General features: G+C 40.0%; 1 protein-coding gene and 1 pseudogene across 1 annotated transcript in view; both read right to left on the minus strand.

Annotated features, from left to right (window-relative positions):
* ATG10 (autophagy related 10) overlaps nt 1–17164 on the minus strand; it is a 316831-nt gene extending 299667 nt beyond the window's left edge. The window contains exon 1 of the mRNA XM_032334863.1: nt 16892–17164. The gene's annotated coding sequence lies outside the window, so the exon portion shown is untranslated. The remainder of the gene's footprint in view (nt 1–16891) is intronic.
* Nucleotides 1491–2400, minus strand: LOC116585481 (annotated as a pseudogene).
* Nucleotides 17165–17929: the final 765 nt, after the last annotated feature.

Genomic DNA, 17929 nt, shown 5'->3' on the forward strand with positions numbered 1-17929 from the left:
ATAGCTTAGATTAGCCTACCTTAAACATGCTCAGAACACTTACATTAGCCTACAGTTGGGCAAAGCTCATTTCATTATAAAGTGTTGAATAGCTCATGTAATTTATTGAATACTATACTGAAAGTGAAAACCAGAGTGATTATATGGATACAGATGGTTGTAAGTATATTGGTTGTTTACTCTCCTGATTGCGGCTGACTGGGAGCTGTGATTCTTTGTCACTGCCCAGCATCAAGAGAGAGAAAGTATTGTATCACATGTTGCTAGTCCAGGAAAAGAATAAAATTCAAAATTCAAGGTATGGTTTCTACTGAACGAATATCATCATTTTAAAGTTGAAAAAAATCATAAGTTGAATCATTGTAAGTTGGGGACCATCTATATTTAGGGGCATTCCTTCTCCTAGGACTCATATAGTAATTTTTCTTGCTGTCTATTATTATTTACATCATATTAGAATTAATATGCAAGCCCATCCAGGGCAAAAACTCTCCATTAGTTGTTTTTATCTAGCTCAGTGCCTGTCACATAATAATAATTCCATAATACCTACTAAATCAATAGTAAGTTGCTGATCTAATCATTCATGAACAGAAAAACACTTTCATCTTTTCTTTCATAAGCATATTAGTCTATTATCTTAAAAATCTACTCTGGAGGGGCATCTGGGTGGTTCAGTCAGTTAAGTGTCCAACTCTCGATTTCAGCTCAGGTCATGATCTCATGGTTATGAAATCAAGCCTTGCATTGGACTCCACTCTGGGCATGGAGCCTGCTTAAGATTCTCTCTCTTCCTATGCCCTTCCCCACCCCCACCTCACCCCTCAATAGCGTGTGCACTCTCTCTCTAAAAATAAACACACCTCAAAAATTTTTTTGCTTTGGAAATTGAAAGCTCTCAGCAGTTTCAGGAAAGAAGCCATTATAAGTAGCGGTAAGACAAAGTTTCTTCACACTTTGTCCTTCTTGAACTTGTGCGAATATCCAAAAAGGGGAGGAAAGCAATTAGGTTTTGTTTTTTTTTTCCATAGTGATGGTAGTTTCTAGAAATAGCTTATCCATCTTCCATTGGGTACTGTCTTCTTTCTAATCACTTTTCTTCTCATGCTGGATTAGTTTAGAAACATCAGTGCCAGAGTTTCATCCACGCCTTTGGTTTTTAATATCATAACCACATCACCACAGAAAGTGAAGAAAAACAGCTAGATTGAGGAAAGTTATATACATCTCTTTAGGTGTCAAAGGAGTCAAATTATAGCTCAGATAATCTCAATTTTCTGTGAAAGTTAAAAAATTTTAAGTGTAAAATTCATGCTCCTGGTATTTTTTTTTAAATAAATGTCTATTTTAATGTTTTTCACAATAGAATAAATGCTTCTCTTGATGACTGCAGATACGTAAGGCTGTTTGGTAGTATTCAGAACCATCACAGGAATGGTTGTTTTCCTGATTGGTGTGTAGTCTTCAGTAATTATAAGGAATTACTTGTCTCAAACTGCTGTCAAACCAGCAGGACTGCATTTATGCATCCATCATTTTCAGGATTGTTGGTAACATGGGCATATTTTCCCCAAATAACTTTGCCTCCTTGTGTCACAAGGCCCAACTCGCTCACGTTCACCTCCATTACAGTACCTTTGGTAATAACACCCAAAGTTGTATATAGTGGGGATGAAGGATTTTTTTTTTACACCAAGTATTGGCAGGCAAAAGGTGGCTTTCAATTCAGGATGTGTTACATGGGCCTTTTTGAAACGTAAGCCCACTGGCCTAATGAATCTTTCATATTTAGGTGGTTTTCGAGTAAAGCCATCTCCAACAAAGCAGACTTTAGTGACCATTCTTTTCCATGCTTTCTTCTTTCTCTTTCCTGTTCGAATAACTTTTAATACTTCTGTTTCTCCCTGGGCACAAACTTTGGGTAAAGGAACTTCCCATTTTCCTGCTTTCTCTTTTCGTTTTTGTTTACTCATATTAGAAAGTACTTTAGCTCGAGACTGTCCCTCCCTGTCCAGTAGATACGCAGGTACTGCTCCTTGTGGAGTCTTTTCATCATTCTTTTGTTTGGTGTTTCTCTTTTCATGCATCTTGATAGTCTTTTTCATCTGTATTTTCTCAGCATGGCGCTGTTTATGGTAGAGCTTAGCTTTCAAACCCATCATCTTTTTTGCCTTCTTTGAACGTTCATGAGCCTCTGGACCTTCTTTCTTTCTCTTTTTCTCATGGTAATCCAAACGATAGCCATAGCGCTTCCGGTGTAACTCAGTATATTCATTTTGTGGCATGGTGACGGCTGCAGAGCTGTGGGGTGCAGCTGTCGGGGCGCAAAGAAGATCTCAGTTTTCCGCTCCTGGTATTTTTGAAATAGGCTTCTGTTTTCATAGAACTTAACTGCTCTAAAAGGAGAGACGCTCATAACTGGAATCCAAAATGTTTGTGAATTATCACTGTGCAAACTGAGTATGTCCCAATGGGGAAAACAACCACTTCAAGACATATTCTTTTTTTTTTTTTTTTTAAGATTTTATTTATTTATTTGACAGAGAGAGATCACAAGTAGGCAGAGAGGCAGAGAGGAGGAAGCAGGCTCCCTGCTGAGCAGAGAGCCCCCGATGAGGGACTCGACCCCAGGACCCCGAGATCATGACCTGAGCCGAAGGCAGCGGCTTAACCCACTGAGCCACCCAGGCGCCCCTTCAAGACATATTCTTACTGGGAATTTGTTTTCTTAACAGTCTACTCAACTTTATTTTGACAATTAAATCCTCTGTAGAATTAAGGAGAGATAAAATGATCAATGAAAATTTTCAGGCACCAATAATCTAAATCAACTGAAAATATCAGTTAATTAGAAAGCCAGAAAGCCTACAGGGACTAAAATATATACCAATCCATGACTCTAGGAAGACATGGATAGCTAGAGTCACCATAATGCTAGAAAGCTATCTGTTACTATTAATAGCAATATGCAAGAAAACTGAGGAAAATGTGTGTAATTAATTAGATATCAATCAACATTTGTATTCCCAGAGAAGAAATTCTTGAGAAAGAATAGAGCTGTGAAAATAAATGTTCCTGCTACATAATGTATGAATATCATAGGCTTCTAGCCACTTATGTACAACAATACATCAGGCTCCCACGAGGTGAGTGCAGGGTGAGTTTTCGAAACCAAAACTTGCTTATTTTTTTTTTCTTCTCATGGCACCTACCATATTTTGTTTCTCTTCATCTTGAAATAGCTAGGTAGCATGCCGGCAAAGTCAAGAAGAAGCCTTTTGATTGTGAAGATAGCAAAAGAAAGGATTTTATTCAGTTTATCTACATCTCCATTTTGTTTTAAGATTTGTTTATTTATTTATTTGACAGACAGAGATTACAAGTAGGTGGAGAGGCAGAGAGAGAGAGAGGAGAAAGCAGACTCCCTGCTGAGCAGAGAGCCCAATGTGGGGCTTAATCCCAGGACTCTGGGATCATGACCTGAGCCGAGGGCTGAGGCTTTAACCCACTGAGCCACCCAGGTGCCCCTACATCTCCATCTTTATCTGTAGCAACATTTATGATGCATTTCCTTAAAGAACCAATTTAAATAAAAATATGTGAAATATATATAATTTATAATTCATACTAGTATTGAGTAATTGCTACAGAGAAAAAAATTCAAACACCATTTGGATGGATAAGGCATAGTTTTCAATATTTTTAAGTATGTGTGTTTTAACACTAGAATTCTTTAGTTTAAATTTTTAAGGAGAACTGCAAAATATAAAACATTCAAAAGTAGTATAGTTCTAACTGAAGATGAGGAATGATCAACTGTCTTCTCCAAGGTAGTTTTAACACACCTCCAGAGACTCCAAAGTTCCCAGATAAACAGCTAAAAAATCATCCAGAAAATAGCTAGACTTGGAAGCCAGGCTCTATATCTGGCTCAATCATCAGAGCTAAAAGATTTGAAAAAATGTTCTTGCCCCTTTGGGCTTCGGTTCTCTCACAGAATGAATGATCTCTAAGAGTCCTTCCAGTGCCAGTATTTTATTCTGATTTCTAAATATAACTATTTACATTAAGACCTTGCAAAGAAATCTATTGGGAGCAAAATATGAAGAAAGGCACCTATGATTTACATTAGCATTAAAAGCATGTTGTTCTGAAATATGATATACTTATTTATTCTTGAAAAATACAATAAAAAACCACCCAAACCCTTAGGGCATATTTTGTGATCTACAATCATTATATTCCATCTCTAACGTAAACCATAGCACATCACTACACATCAGAAGAAATATTTGACCTCATATGTTTGCAGCTCTCAATGTCTTAAGATCTTTGAGATTACATGTGCAATATTTTCAGTCTCCCATTAGCAAGTTGGCAAGTGTCTCATTTTCACCCGGAAGTGTTGCCATTATTACCCTACATGAATAATATACAATTTGGTCAGTAGTATTTGCTTGGTTACATCACCAATATAGTTAAATACAGATTTTTATTCTAAAAAGTATACACTCACCTTAGGGCATTCTTCACAAGTTGATTTTTTGTTTCTCTGCACAGCTGTTCTATATTATGCAAGTATGTTGTGCAGTAGTTCGCATATAAATAAATGTTCAAGTACACCTGGTAAAATTAGAAATGCTGTGGGTGTTGAAGAAGTTGTAAGGGCAATGCTGAAGTGATTGCCCAGGCTGGGTAGAAGATAAATATAGTCGTAAGGAATTGGTAGGCTAGATAGGGAGGAAGGAGAGTGTCCAGGGATTTTACATCCCAGCGTTATTCAAGAGCAATGAGGAAGGTGAAAGTGACGGTCAAAGGAGAGAAGACCAAATACCTGGATCTCGGAGGCAGAGAAGAGCTGAGCTGTGAATTCTAGGTATAGACTCACAGGTGCATTGCTGAAGAGTGAAGGAAGGGACATCTGAGGTCAAGAGAAGGTAAGTGCTACAGGCTGAATATTTGTATTCCTCCTCTCCCCCGCAAAATTCTTATTTTTAATTTATTTTATCTATTTATTTGACAGACAGAGATCACAGTAGGCAGAGAGGCAGGCGGAGAGAGAGCAGGAAGCAGGCTCCCTGCTGAGCAGAGAGCCTGTTGGGGGCGCGATCCCAGGGCCCTAAAATCATAACCTGAGAGGAAGGCAGAGGCTTAATCCACTGAGCTACCCAGGCGCCCTGCCCCGCAAAATTCTTGTTAAAATCCTAATGCCTAATGTGGTGGTATTAGGAAGTGGGGTTTTGGGGAGGCGATTAGGTCATGAGGGTGCTGCTTTCTGTATGGAATGTGATTGATGCCCTTATAAAAGAGACCTGAGAAAGATCCCTTTTCTCCCCTGTGTGAGGAGACAATGTAAAACAGCTTTGAATGAGGAGAGCTCTCATCAGGCCGCAGCTACCCTGGTGCCTGATCTTGGACTTCCCAGCCTCCAGAACTGTGAGAAATTAATTTCTATTGTTTAAAAGCCACCCAGTGTATGGTATTTCGATGTAGCCGCCTGAACAGATTAAGACAGTGAGTGTGAGAATGTCATGGATCATCAGGAAGGATCTAAAAATGGCTGAGGCATAACTTCGGAGCTCACACACAGACACATTACCTCACAGGGTTACTACCACATCACCTAAAGTGTTCAAGCACAATCCAGATGGCCACCAATAGGATGTGTTTCCCTATTCGTGTGGGAGGCTTAAAAGATAATTCCCAGAGCTCCTTCTTATTCCTAAAAAATTAAATAAATAAATAAAATAAGTTAACTTGATCATGCACAAGGCATAAGCATTTGTAATTATGAGTCAAACAGTCAGAGTGTATGGCAGTTAACTACAGATATAAATAAACCTTTAAAATGATAGAAGTTGGGGCACCTGGGTGGCTCAGTGGGTTAAATCCTCTGCCTTCAGCTCGGGTCATGATCTTGGGGTCTTGGAATCAAGCCCCGCATCAGGCTTTCTGCTTGGAGGGGAGCCTGCTTCCTCATCTCCCTCTGCCTGCCTCTCTGCCTGCCTCTCTGCCTGCTTGTGATCTCTCTCTCTCTCTCTCTCTCTCTCTCTCCCTCTGTCAAATAAATAAATAAAGTCTTAAAAAAAAAGGATAAAATGATAGAAGTTTAGGGGCACCTGGGTGGTTCAGTTGGTTAAGCATCCGCCTTCAGCTCAAGTCATGATCCTGAAGTCCCAGGACTGAACCCTGCATGGGGCTCCCGGCTCAGCAGGGGAGCCTGCTTCTCCCCCTCCTTCGCCTCTGCTCCTCCCCCTGCTCATGCTCTTTGTCTCTCTCTCTCTCAAATAAATAAGTAATCTTAAAAAAAAAAATAGAAGTTTAGAGACACTAAAGACCTGATTTTTCCATTACACAGAAGAGAAAACTGAGGCCCAGGAAGAACACATGATTTGCTTAAGGTCATTAGACAAGTTTAACGACTATAGGCTCTTGATTAATCTCTTTTTTTCCACTCTATTGTGTTGTTTTTAAGTCATTTAAATTTTGTGCTGATTTGCAAATTGGAGATAATAGATGCCATTAGCTGGCTAGATCTGTATGAACAAAGAGAATTGCAGATTTGAGACAACTGTGCAGATAATTCTGTTCCTAAGATGTTATAAACGTTTTAATGAAAATATCCAGGTAATTGAAACCTGACCATTTTATTTTAAAAGTATTTTTAAAAATAAATATCTTATTCTTCATTTTACTTTACTAAATGCTCAATAAATGGAGATATTGGTCTCATCTCTATGAGGATCCCATAATAAATGATTCACTTGAGAAGTGCACTAAAAGGAGGAGAGAGAGACAGAGAGAGACAGAGAGATACAGAGAGAGAGAATTGATCATACTTAACATCACCGATAATGGAACAACTTTTTCATTCTTGGTACTAAGAAGAAAATACCTCATGTGATATTCTTGCCAAACATGTTTAACCTGAATTCAACCATAAGGCAACAGATATACACTATGGGACATTTTATAAAATGATGGGTCTGAATTCTTCAGAAATAACAATGTCATGAAAGTTTTTTAAAAAGCGGAGAGACTGTTTTAGAGAAAAGAAGACTAGGGAAACATAACTAAGTACAATGCATGATTCTTAATAAGATCCCAGTGAGAAAAGAGCTAAATCAGAATTAGGACAATTAGGGAAATTTGAATATATACTATATATTAGATATGTTTATTGTACCAAGGCTAAATTCCGTATGACAACAATATTGTGGCTATGTAGGAAAATGTCTTTATTCTTAGGAGGTAACATGTAGCAGGGTAAAGGGGTGGTATCTACAACTTATTTTCAGGCTGTTTAGCTATAAGAAATTATGTGTGTGTGTGTGAGTGTGTGTGTGTGTGTGTGTGTGTGAGTGTGTGTGTGTGAGTGTGTGTGTGTTCATATTGGGGAGAGGTAGAGGGGAAGAAAAGAAAGAGCATATATGGCAAAATGTTAATGATGATTCTAGATGAAGGGTATGACGAGTTTCTGCTGTACTTGAAATTTTTCAAAATAAAAAGTTAGGAGGGAATTGAAAGCTCTCTAAGTTGTTTTCCACCATACAAAATATATAGTAGGAAATGAATAAAATGAGAACCTTTATACCTTGCCCAGTAAATTATTACTTGCCTGAGGCAAGCATCTATTAACAAGGCTATGATGAAGCACTTTATAACAGTTGAGTAATATGCTAAATAAATGACAGATCTAGCTTGTGTCTCCTTAAGAGAGTCTCTCTCCAGTTGTAGGAGTTCAACTTTAGTAACCATGCACTTCAGAAATGATGTATATGAGAAAATCTAACCTCTAGAATAGCAGATCACCAAGGTTCCTTAATCACAACTAATCAGATGCAATGAATATGTCCTTTCCTTCCCTTTTAAAAACATCCACCATGGGGCTCCTGAGTGGCTCAGAGGGTTAAGCCTCTGCCTTCGGCTCAGGTCATGATTTCAGGGTCCTGGGATCAAGCCCTGCATCGGGCTCTTTGCTCAGCAGGGAGCCTGCTTCTCCCTCTCTCTGCCTACTTGTGATTTCTGTCAAATAAATAAATAAAATCTTTAAAATAAATAAATAAATAAATAAATGAATAAATAAAACCATCCACCATACCCAAACAGGTCTACATTTGGCATGTGATGCATATACCACTCCCCAAACCATACAACTAGTGAAAGCATAATCTAGCAGCTAACATGGAATGCTCTGTGTGTGTGTGTGTGTGCCTCCCAAACAAACAAAGGGTTTCTAATACGTGTGGTGTGTAACAGGGGTTAGGAGTATCCTAGTTCTGGTATCCCAGAAAACATGGTACCTGCAGAGATAGTAGAAGGTAGAGAGGGTAAAAGGATTTTGCAAAATGCAGCTGTAGAATGAACAAAAGCAATTGCAGGCTAATTGGTTTATCCAGAATATAAAACAAGATTTAATGTTCCCAGAATGTCTGTGAGGTTTTTTTCTTCCCTCACCCCATAATTCCTGTTGTTTCATCTTTGTTCATTGGCGATAACTTAGTGAGTATCCCTTATATATGAGGCAAATATTTATATGTAGATAACTACCTAAACATTTTTGAGTTTTTCTTCGACAAGAATTATCATGATTGGCATAAAAAAGACAAATCAAGACTCATCCTTTGTAATTGGGACAAAGACTGATGCCAGTTTTCCCTCAAGCACATAGCTTTACACAATCATGTGGATACCTGCAAAACTGGAATTCTGTTAAAAGAAGGTGGGGAGAGCGTTTGTTGGACAGATGGCCATCAGTGTCTACTATAAGGAGAAAATAGACTCAATAAATATTTTGGAAGACCAACAAGTTGTTGGGAGGTAAAGAAAACAAAAATGGTTCTTAAGACTTTAGACTCACATCTGTTCGAAACCGTGGCAGTATAAGATGAGATAGGGAATACAGCAGAGACAGATTTGGAAATAAGATAAGTTCTGCTTTTATTAGGTTGAATTTGAGATGCCCCTGGAATATATAGCAAATATTTGAAATTCATTTCCGTGTCATCAGCATATGATAAAAATGAAAATCATGAGGTAGATGACCCAAAAAGAGTATGTAGCATAAAAAGCAGTGGATTGAAGAGGAACCTATAGGAGAATAGAGAAGGAGTGGCTATGAAGGTTTTAGGGGGAACTAAGATAAAGCAGTGTCTCATCTTGGAACCTAGGTAGAGAGACAGCTTTGAGAAGCAAAGTTAGAGACATTGTCAAATGTAAAAGAGAGGTCCAAAGATGTAATTGCACTCGCCAAAATGAAATCACTGGACACCCAGAGTGAGTGGAATGTGAAAGCAGAGAAGGAAATGGGAGGTATGGATATAGAGAGAGTGATATAAACTAACCCTTTGGGTAGTTCGGGTGAAAAGGGAAAGATAAAGACGGAATATGTTAGACAAGGGCTGGAAATTAGTGCATTTTAGTTTAAGAGTAAAGAACAGGAGGAGGAGAGCAGTTGAAGATAGAGAAGAGAGAGGGAAGCAAAGGGGTAGGCAGTGAGCCTTGAACCAGGGGATGCATTCATTCTCTGGGCCAAGAAGAAATGATATGATATAGAGAAATGAACCAATGAAGCAAACATCAAGGAAAGAATTTTACTATCCTTCATTTTATCAGTCATTAGGAAGTACAGTAGTCAGGACTTCTTCCCTTTCTTTCTTTCTTTCTTTTTTCAAAGATTTTATTTAACTATCTGAGCTAGAACGAGAGTGAGAGAGCACGAGTAGGGGGAGCAGCAGGCAGAGGGAGAAGCAGGGTCTCCACTGAGCAGGGAGCCCAGGACCTGGGGATCATGATCCGAGCCAAAGGGAGACACACTACTGACTGATCTATCCAGGCACCCTAGGACTTTTCCAGTTACAAGTGTGCAAGTGATAGAACCAATCTGAAAAAAGTTTAAAAAAAAAGAAGGGTATACATTGCTTCACATAATTTAAAAGGAGTATACTGTCACCAGGTGTAGCTAGAACTAGATACTCAAGGGACAGAATCAAGATCTATCTTCTTCTTGGCTCTGTTGATTATATTTTGTTTCTAGGAAGGCTGTGTCTATGTGTCCACATCTTCATCCTTTTATACTACTTAGCAATAATAATCTCAAAAGGAGAAAGGACTTCATGCTTCTGAAGTCTTAGGAAAGTTTGTGATTAGCTCACCTTGGGTCAAATGCCTACCCCTAAAGCAATTACTATGAACAAGAAGATATGGTCACTCACACAAACCACAGACATGAGAAGGGTGAATGGGGTGGAAGTGGGGAGGGGCGGTGGTAATTACCATAATGAAAGACGAGTGGATGGTGAGCAAGCAACAACAGAGGTCTGCTTTCAAGGTCATTTGCTAATACCAATGGTACTGGGAGTTGAGTAGCAGACCTCTGAAGAACAGAGATTTGGAAAAGCTTTAAAAAATAAATGGGGGCTGGGGCGCCTGGGTGGCTCAGTGGGTTAAGCCGCTGCCTTCGGCTCAGGTCATAATCTTGGGGTCCTGGGATCGAGTCCCGAGTCGGGCTCTCTGCTCAGCAGGGAGTCTGCTTCTCTCTCTCTCTCTCTCTGCCTGCCTCTCTGTCTACTTGTGATCTCTCTGTCCAATAAATAAATAAATAAATCTTTAAAAATAAATAAATAAATAAATAAATAAATGGAGGTTTAACTCTGCCAAGTAACAAAACTGGCAGACAAAAACATTAGGGATCCACCGAAAGTTGACCAAGTCAGCACTGACAAGCTTTCTTCCAATTAGCTCTCGGGGATAAATAAAAACAATAATACTATTTATGTGTGAGGTATTTCTTAGAGAGTGCATGTACTGACTTATTAAATCTTTAAATCAACTCCTTGATAGTGATGTAAGGATAAGGTTGTATGTGAGTAGAGGAGGTTGGTCATAACACTGAGATTTCACTGATGGATGCAGTGAAAGTAGAAGGCTATGAGGGAATCAAGCCTTTGAAAGCTGAAGACAGACTTGGGACTGGAAGGGCGCCAGGGGATAGGGAGAAAAAGAGGTTGAGACTCTGAGAGTCTCTGTGAGGTTGACTGGGATTAGGAGTGAGAGAAAGACAGATGTGGAAGAATAGGAAGTTGTGGTCAGGAAGCAGAATATTAAAGATTCAGATTTTAGGGGGATTTCAGAGCCATTTCTGCCTTTCATTCCTATCTCTAATCTATAAAAATATAGTCTTAAAAATTAACTAGACCAGAATCTGATTGAGCCCTGAGTAATCTTGAGCAAGAAACTTTAACATTTTTACACAAAAAATATAGAGAAAGGAATCCAAGCATAAGACTAAAGAAAGCCATCAAACCACAAGCTAAGAGAGAAAGGGAAGAAAGGAACAAAGAAGAACCACAAAAACAACTAGAAAACAAGTAACAAAATGACAATAAATACATACCTATCAATAATTCCTTTAAACATGAAAGGACTAAATGCCCCAACAAAAGTCACAGGATGATTGAATGGATGAAAATAACGAGACCCATCTATCTACTGCCTACAAGAGATTCACTTCAGACCTGAAGAGAAGAAATGGACAAACACAAACCATGCAAATGGAAGTGGGAAAAAAGTTAAGGTAGCAATACTTACATCAGAAAAAATACACTTTAAAATAAGACTGTTGCAGGGTGCTTGGGTGGCTCAGAGGGTTAAAAGACTGCCTTCAGCTCAGGTCATGATCCCAGCATCCTGGGGTTGAGCACCACTAGGGTCCCTGTGCAGCGGGGAGTCTGCTTCTCCCTCAGTGCCTCTCCCTGTTCATACTCTCTATCTCTCAAGCAAACAAATAAATAAAATCTTATAAACAATAAGACTGTTGCAAGGCACAAAAAAGAGCTCACATAATGATAAAGGGAACAATCCCACAGGAGGATAGAGCAACTGTAAATATCTATGCACCCAACATAGCAGCATCTAAATACATAAAGCAATCATTAACAGACAGAAAGGGAGAAATTTACAGTACTACAATAAGAGTAGGGTACTTCAGCACCCCACTTACATCAATGGATAGATCATCTAGACAGAAAATCAATTAGGAAACAGTGGCTTTGAATGACACATTAGATCAGAAGAAGCTAACTGATACATACAGAAATTCTATCCCCGAATGGCAGAAAACACACTCTTTTCAAATGCACATGGAATACTCTCCAGGATAGATCACATGTTTCGCCACAAAACAAGACTCAATACATTCAAGAAGACTGAAATTACATGAGGTATCTTTTATGACCACAATAGTATGAAACTAAAAATCAACTACCAGAAAAATTCTAGGGGCACCTGGGTGGCTCAGAGGGTTAAGCCTCCGCCTTCGGCTCAGGTGGTGGTCCCAGAGTCCTGGAATCGAGTCCCGCATCAGCCTCTCTGCTTGGCAGGGAGTCTGCTTCCTCCTCTCTCTCTCTCTCTCCCTGCCTGCCTCTCTGCCTACTTGTGATCTTTCTCTGTCAAATAAATAAATAAAATCTTTTAAAAAAAATAAAAATAAAATGAATAAGTAAACCATGAAAGCAAGTAGGAAACCAAAAAGACATGGAGACAAATGAAAACAAAAACATAATGACTCCGAAATCTTCGGGTGGAAGCAAAAGCAGTTTTAAGAGGCAAGTTTATAGCAGTTCAGGTCTACTTCAAGAAACAAGACAGATCTCAAATAATCTAACCTTACATGTAAAGGAGCTAGAAAAAGAACAAATCTCAAAGCTACTAGGAAAAAGGAAATGATAAAGATTAGAGCCAAAATAAATGAAATAAAGACCAAAAATCAGTAGAAATGATCAGTGAAACCAGAACTGATTCTTTGAAAAGATAAAATTGATAAACTTTTAGCCAGACTTAAGAAAAAAGAGAGGGCTCAAAAAAGAGAAGAAAAAGAAAAGAAATGTAACTTCTCTGAAACTCCCATTTCTTCAGCTATAAACTTAGAGATGATAAAATGCTTACCTCATAAATTGTGTGAAAATCAAGTAAACTGACGAACATAAGACACCTCCATCTTACTGTATCCTGTATGTAACAGATGCTCAGGCTACTGTACATATTTACTGTCCCTTCTACATTAGCATCACTGTTATCATCAGTATAATTAGCTTATACATAGTTAAAAGAACCTTTAAAGAAACCATAAGGACAACAGTCAGTGTCTCATTCATCATGTAGTCTTGGGGCACCTGGGTGGCTCAGCAGATTAAAGCCTCTGCCTTCGGCTCAGGTCATGATCTCAGGGTCCTGGGTTTGAGTCCCGCATCAGGCTCTGTGCTCAGCGGGGAGTCAGCTTCCCTTCCTCTCTCTCTGCCTGCTTGTGATTTTTCTCTGTCAAATAAATAAATAAAAATCTTTAAAAATAAAAATAAAAGTTCATCATGTAGTCTTAAGACTTAGCACAGTGTTTGGCACACAGGAGGACTCCGTGAATGGACGTGGAACCCCAGTTATCTGCTGCCTTCCATTTCAAGGATTACCAACCTCTAATGTTTTTGAAGAAAAGTAGTTTATTCTCATACCTTCTTCTGATTCAATCCACATTGGAACCTGCTTCTCTGCCTTACTTTATTGAACAATTATTTATTGAAACCCACTTTGAATCTGGCACTAGAAATATAATGCCGCAAAACAGCTCTGGTGGGGCTTCTGAGCACAGGGCTGGCAGACATCACTGAGATAAACTTACAGATAAATGTAAAATTATAACTATGATATGCACTACTAAAGGAGGGCTATCAGGAGGAAACTGACCTAGCCAGGGAGATTGGGCAAAGTTTCCTTATGTAAATGATACTTGAGTTGAGGATGAGAAAGTATCAATTTGATGAAAAGGGAATGAAAGAGCTCCCTCGGCAAAGAGAACAGCCTATGTAATCTCTGTAAGGAGCAGCACACGGAGAAGACTGGTGTTGCTGGAGCAGACAGACACTGAGGGTGTCCTGTACTTGATAATCCTGGAAAGGAAAAGCAGAGACCACAAAATGTAGGGCCCAGAATCTCCACTCATTCCACCACTGCCAACCATGTGGAATTACAAGACACCATTTTTCTTAACAAGATGCTAGGGGGCGCCTGGGGGGCTCAGTGGGTTAAAGCCTCTGCCTTCAGCTCGGGTCATGATCCCAGGGTCCTGGGATCGAGCCCCATATTGGGCTCTTCCTCCTCTCTCTCTCTGCTTGCCTCTGCCTGCTTAGATCTCTATCTGTCAAATAAATAGATAAAATCTGTGAAAAAAAAAAAAAAAACAAGATGCTGGTCCTACCCAAAGAAAAATGAAGAAAATGCCTTATTTCACTTTATTCTTTCCCTTAATTTCCCATTCACCACTAGCTCAAGATGGCTCTGACTAATTTTTTTTTTAACAATTTATTTATTTAAGAGGGAAAGAGCATGAGCTGGGCTAAGAACAGAGGGACAAGCAGACTCCTACCTGAGCACGGAGTCCCATAAGGACTCTATCCCAGGACCCTGAGATCATGACCCGAGCCAAGGTCAGATGTTTAACCAACTGAGCCACCCAGGTGCCCCTGAAGAGTAGAATTTTTCTAGGAATAAAGGAGGGGGAAATATGGCATAGTTTAGAATATGGGGCAGCTAAAAATTGAAGAGGCACTATTGATCTTAAAATGTTCCAGGGCCATCTTTCACTTCAAATTCAACTCTGATGCTAACCTAAGGCCACGTACTCTGGGTTTCTACCCCGAGCAATGCAACTGCAGCCATTGTAACTGTTGGCATTTTTTTGGTTCTCTTTTGGTTCTCTCTTTAACATTTAAGAAATGTTGGCATTTCTTTGGTTCTCTTTGGTCAGTCAGTTCATCAGCATGACATCCTCCGCTACAGATAAGGACAGTGTGTACTTTCACAAAGGAAGGTTCATTTTTTGTGTGTTTACTTCTTCGATCACAATGAACAACCAAGAACTCTTAGATTGGCTCACTGAAAACCAGTCAGATGGCTTTGTACAAATTCCCTTTAACAAAATTAAAAACAAACAAAAACAAAAACAAAAACAAACAAACAAACAAACAAAAAAACAAAAAAGAAAAACCAACCCTGCCCCACTTCTAACTTTCTATTCATTTAACAAGCATTTCTAAAGCACTTAAAATGTGCCATTGACTGTGTCAGTTTCTGACATACACGAAGATGTGTAAATCATGGTCCTTGGCCTGGAAGTGCTCGCAAGACAAATCATTTCAATGTGGTATTTCGTGATAGTGCTCTGAGGTTTAACTGCGTTTTGTGTAAACAGAGAGTAGAGTGATTCTCTCTGGGGAAGTGGACGGAGGGATGTCACACAGACTGTAACATTTGAGATGCGGCCTTGAAAAATGAATTGGAGCATTCCAGGAAGAGAGAGAAGAAGGTATATTCCAGCACAGAGAACACGTGGGAAGGCATACTGGAGAGTGTTGGAAAGTCTGTCTAGGGAGATGATCCAGGCGAGGTAGACAGACTTTATGGCCTTAATAAAGCAATGATGTAACCAAATCAATTTCTTAAAATGGACTTCAAAGCTCTAGAAATGCCATGTGGCATCATAGCTGCTTTAAGAAATTTTCCTTAGATGTTGTATACATTAGGCAAGACAAATGCAGCCAGTTATCCTGGGTGTTTGGAAATGAGATTTAGATTCCATCTAGATTGGCGTTAGAAAAACCGGCAATAGATTCTAGCCTTTCTGTGGTTTGTTCACCTCCCATTTGTTGTAGTCCCAAATCAGCGCACTGGAGAGAGACCAGGGAATGACTTTTTTATACAAAATAAGGATGAAGTAGGTGCGCGGGTGAAATAAAATGTAACCATGAAGCTTATTCAGATAATCCTCTCGATTACTGGTTATCCCCGTGTGGACTACCCACTGTTTGACTTACTCCATCACTTGGTGAAAGTAATCATTTCTTGAGTGACTATTATGTGTCAGGAGCTTTACTTACAGTAATATCTAACCCTCACACCTTCTTGAGGTAAGTTTTGTCCCTATGGTAGCCACAAGAAAACTAAATTCTATAGAGATGATATATCCTGCCCAGAACAGAGTGACTAGAAGGGACTTTAATGCCTCAAGCTTGTGTGTGAAACCTGGCTCAGCCACTCATCTTATCCTTAGGCAAGTTGCCTGACCTCTCCATGGCCAAGTTTCCTCATCTGTAAAATGGGGATACTTTGCTAAGCTCTTAAGTCTTCATTTACCTTCATGATTGAGGATAATGGAAGGATGACATTATTCTTGAGCTATATGGCTGTAGCTCTCAAAATTCAGCACGCATAAAAATCACTTGTGAAACTTGCTGAAGCTTCAGATTCCCAAACACACTCTCCCATCCCCACCTAAACGTGCTGGTTCAGGAGGTCTGATGTGACTATAGAGTTTTACTGTCATGTCTTACTTACGGAGAGAAGGAAAAGAAAAGTTTTTGTGTTTTTGTTTTTTCTTTCTGTTAATTATAGGAGCCACTGGCCAAAATCCTTTGCTATTAACCTGGAGTCCATTTGGATTTCTGCAAATCCAAAGCTTCATTCTCTTTCTTCCTCTTTTGGCTTCAACACAATGCCTGGATTCCTCAGCATCCAGAATTCTTTAATAAAGCTCAGAACTATTTTGCCTTCCTCTAGGAGGAGGGAAGTGGCACTGATTCGCCAACTTTTAGCCCTTAAGAAATAGCTGTCCTGGTTTAACACGTCAAAAATATGAGTATGCTATTGCAACAGGAGGGGAATTGATCACAGTCTTCCCTGTTTCTTTTTCTTATAAACACGGTAAGGACTACATAGGAGAAATGAAATAAGAGGCTAAGAAAATTGTGCTCTTCACCTTACCCTCCCACGAAACTTCTTGAAGTAAATCCCGCGGCAAGGAAGTTCTAACATTTTACAGAAATTATAAAGCGTCAGGACTTACTCTCAGAGCCAAGACAAAGCTGGCCTGGGAATTCTAAGTTGACGAAGGGCTTCTCTCCAGCAGGGACAGGCCAAACCTCTCCTCTGTGCCTTCCTGCGCTGGGTCCTTGTGCACTGCATACTCCCTGGACTCAGTCCACCTCCACCAGCCCCGCAGGCAGGAGGAAAGCCAGAATCTGCTCTATCCTGGGTTGCCACTGACAACTAGAAACTGGAGGCCTGGGAGACAGCCTCCTGGGCAGCCTGTTTTTGCTCTTTCCCAATCTGTTCAACTCAGTTTCCTGCCGGCAGGAGTGTTCTTTTTGTGCCAGCTTTGAAGCACTGAGTGCCCTGGGCATGGGCCCGGCCTCTGGAGCCTCGCCCAGTGCTTGGCCCTGGACTTGGCCCTCTGCCCGGTAGTTGTCAAGTGTCTGCACCGGCTATCTGTCCCTTCAGCTGCCTGTCCTCCAGTCTTCTCCTTGGAACAGTGGCATGAGAAACACCCATCCTTGTCATTTTTCCAAGCCTACCCAAAAGCATCTTCATGTCCTGGTTAAGGGAATGGGCTCAGTGTGGTTGCAAGCAAAGGCTAAAAGAGATGGAGGGTGCTGGGATTTTTAATGGCATTTAGGGATTCCTTCACAGCCAACACCCACCTCCCCCCACCCAACAATCAAAAAACATTTCAAAGGGCCATTGGGCCCTGGACTGTGGATTCTTCAGAGACCAGAATGTAAATGCCACCTCAGCTTACAGGCCTCTTGTAGAACTTCTTCATGTTCAAGATCCTTTGGCTAAATATAGCCTTTTGGAAAAAGGGGGGTGGGGTGGAATCCGGCTAATTTTAGCCTTAAAGACCTTGTAGGTGAGGCTGAACCTGTCAAACTATACCCTTAGGATTTGATACAGCCATCCAACAGCTGCTTTCTGGGTGCCCCAGACAGCCCCAGTAGGAGCACCTTACATGGGGAGGGCCTACAGGGAGAGAAGAGTCAAATGTGTGGGATGGAGAACAAACCACTGATTTGGAACAAAGACTGACAGGAACTAGAGTCAAGGC

Source organism: Mustela erminea, chromosome 3 (genome assembly GCF_009829155.1).
Source record: "Mustela erminea isolate mMusErm1 chromosome 3, mMusErm1.Pri, whole genome shotgun sequence".
NCBI lineage: Eukaryota > Metazoa > Chordata > Mammalia > Carnivora > Mustelidae > Mustela > Mustela erminea.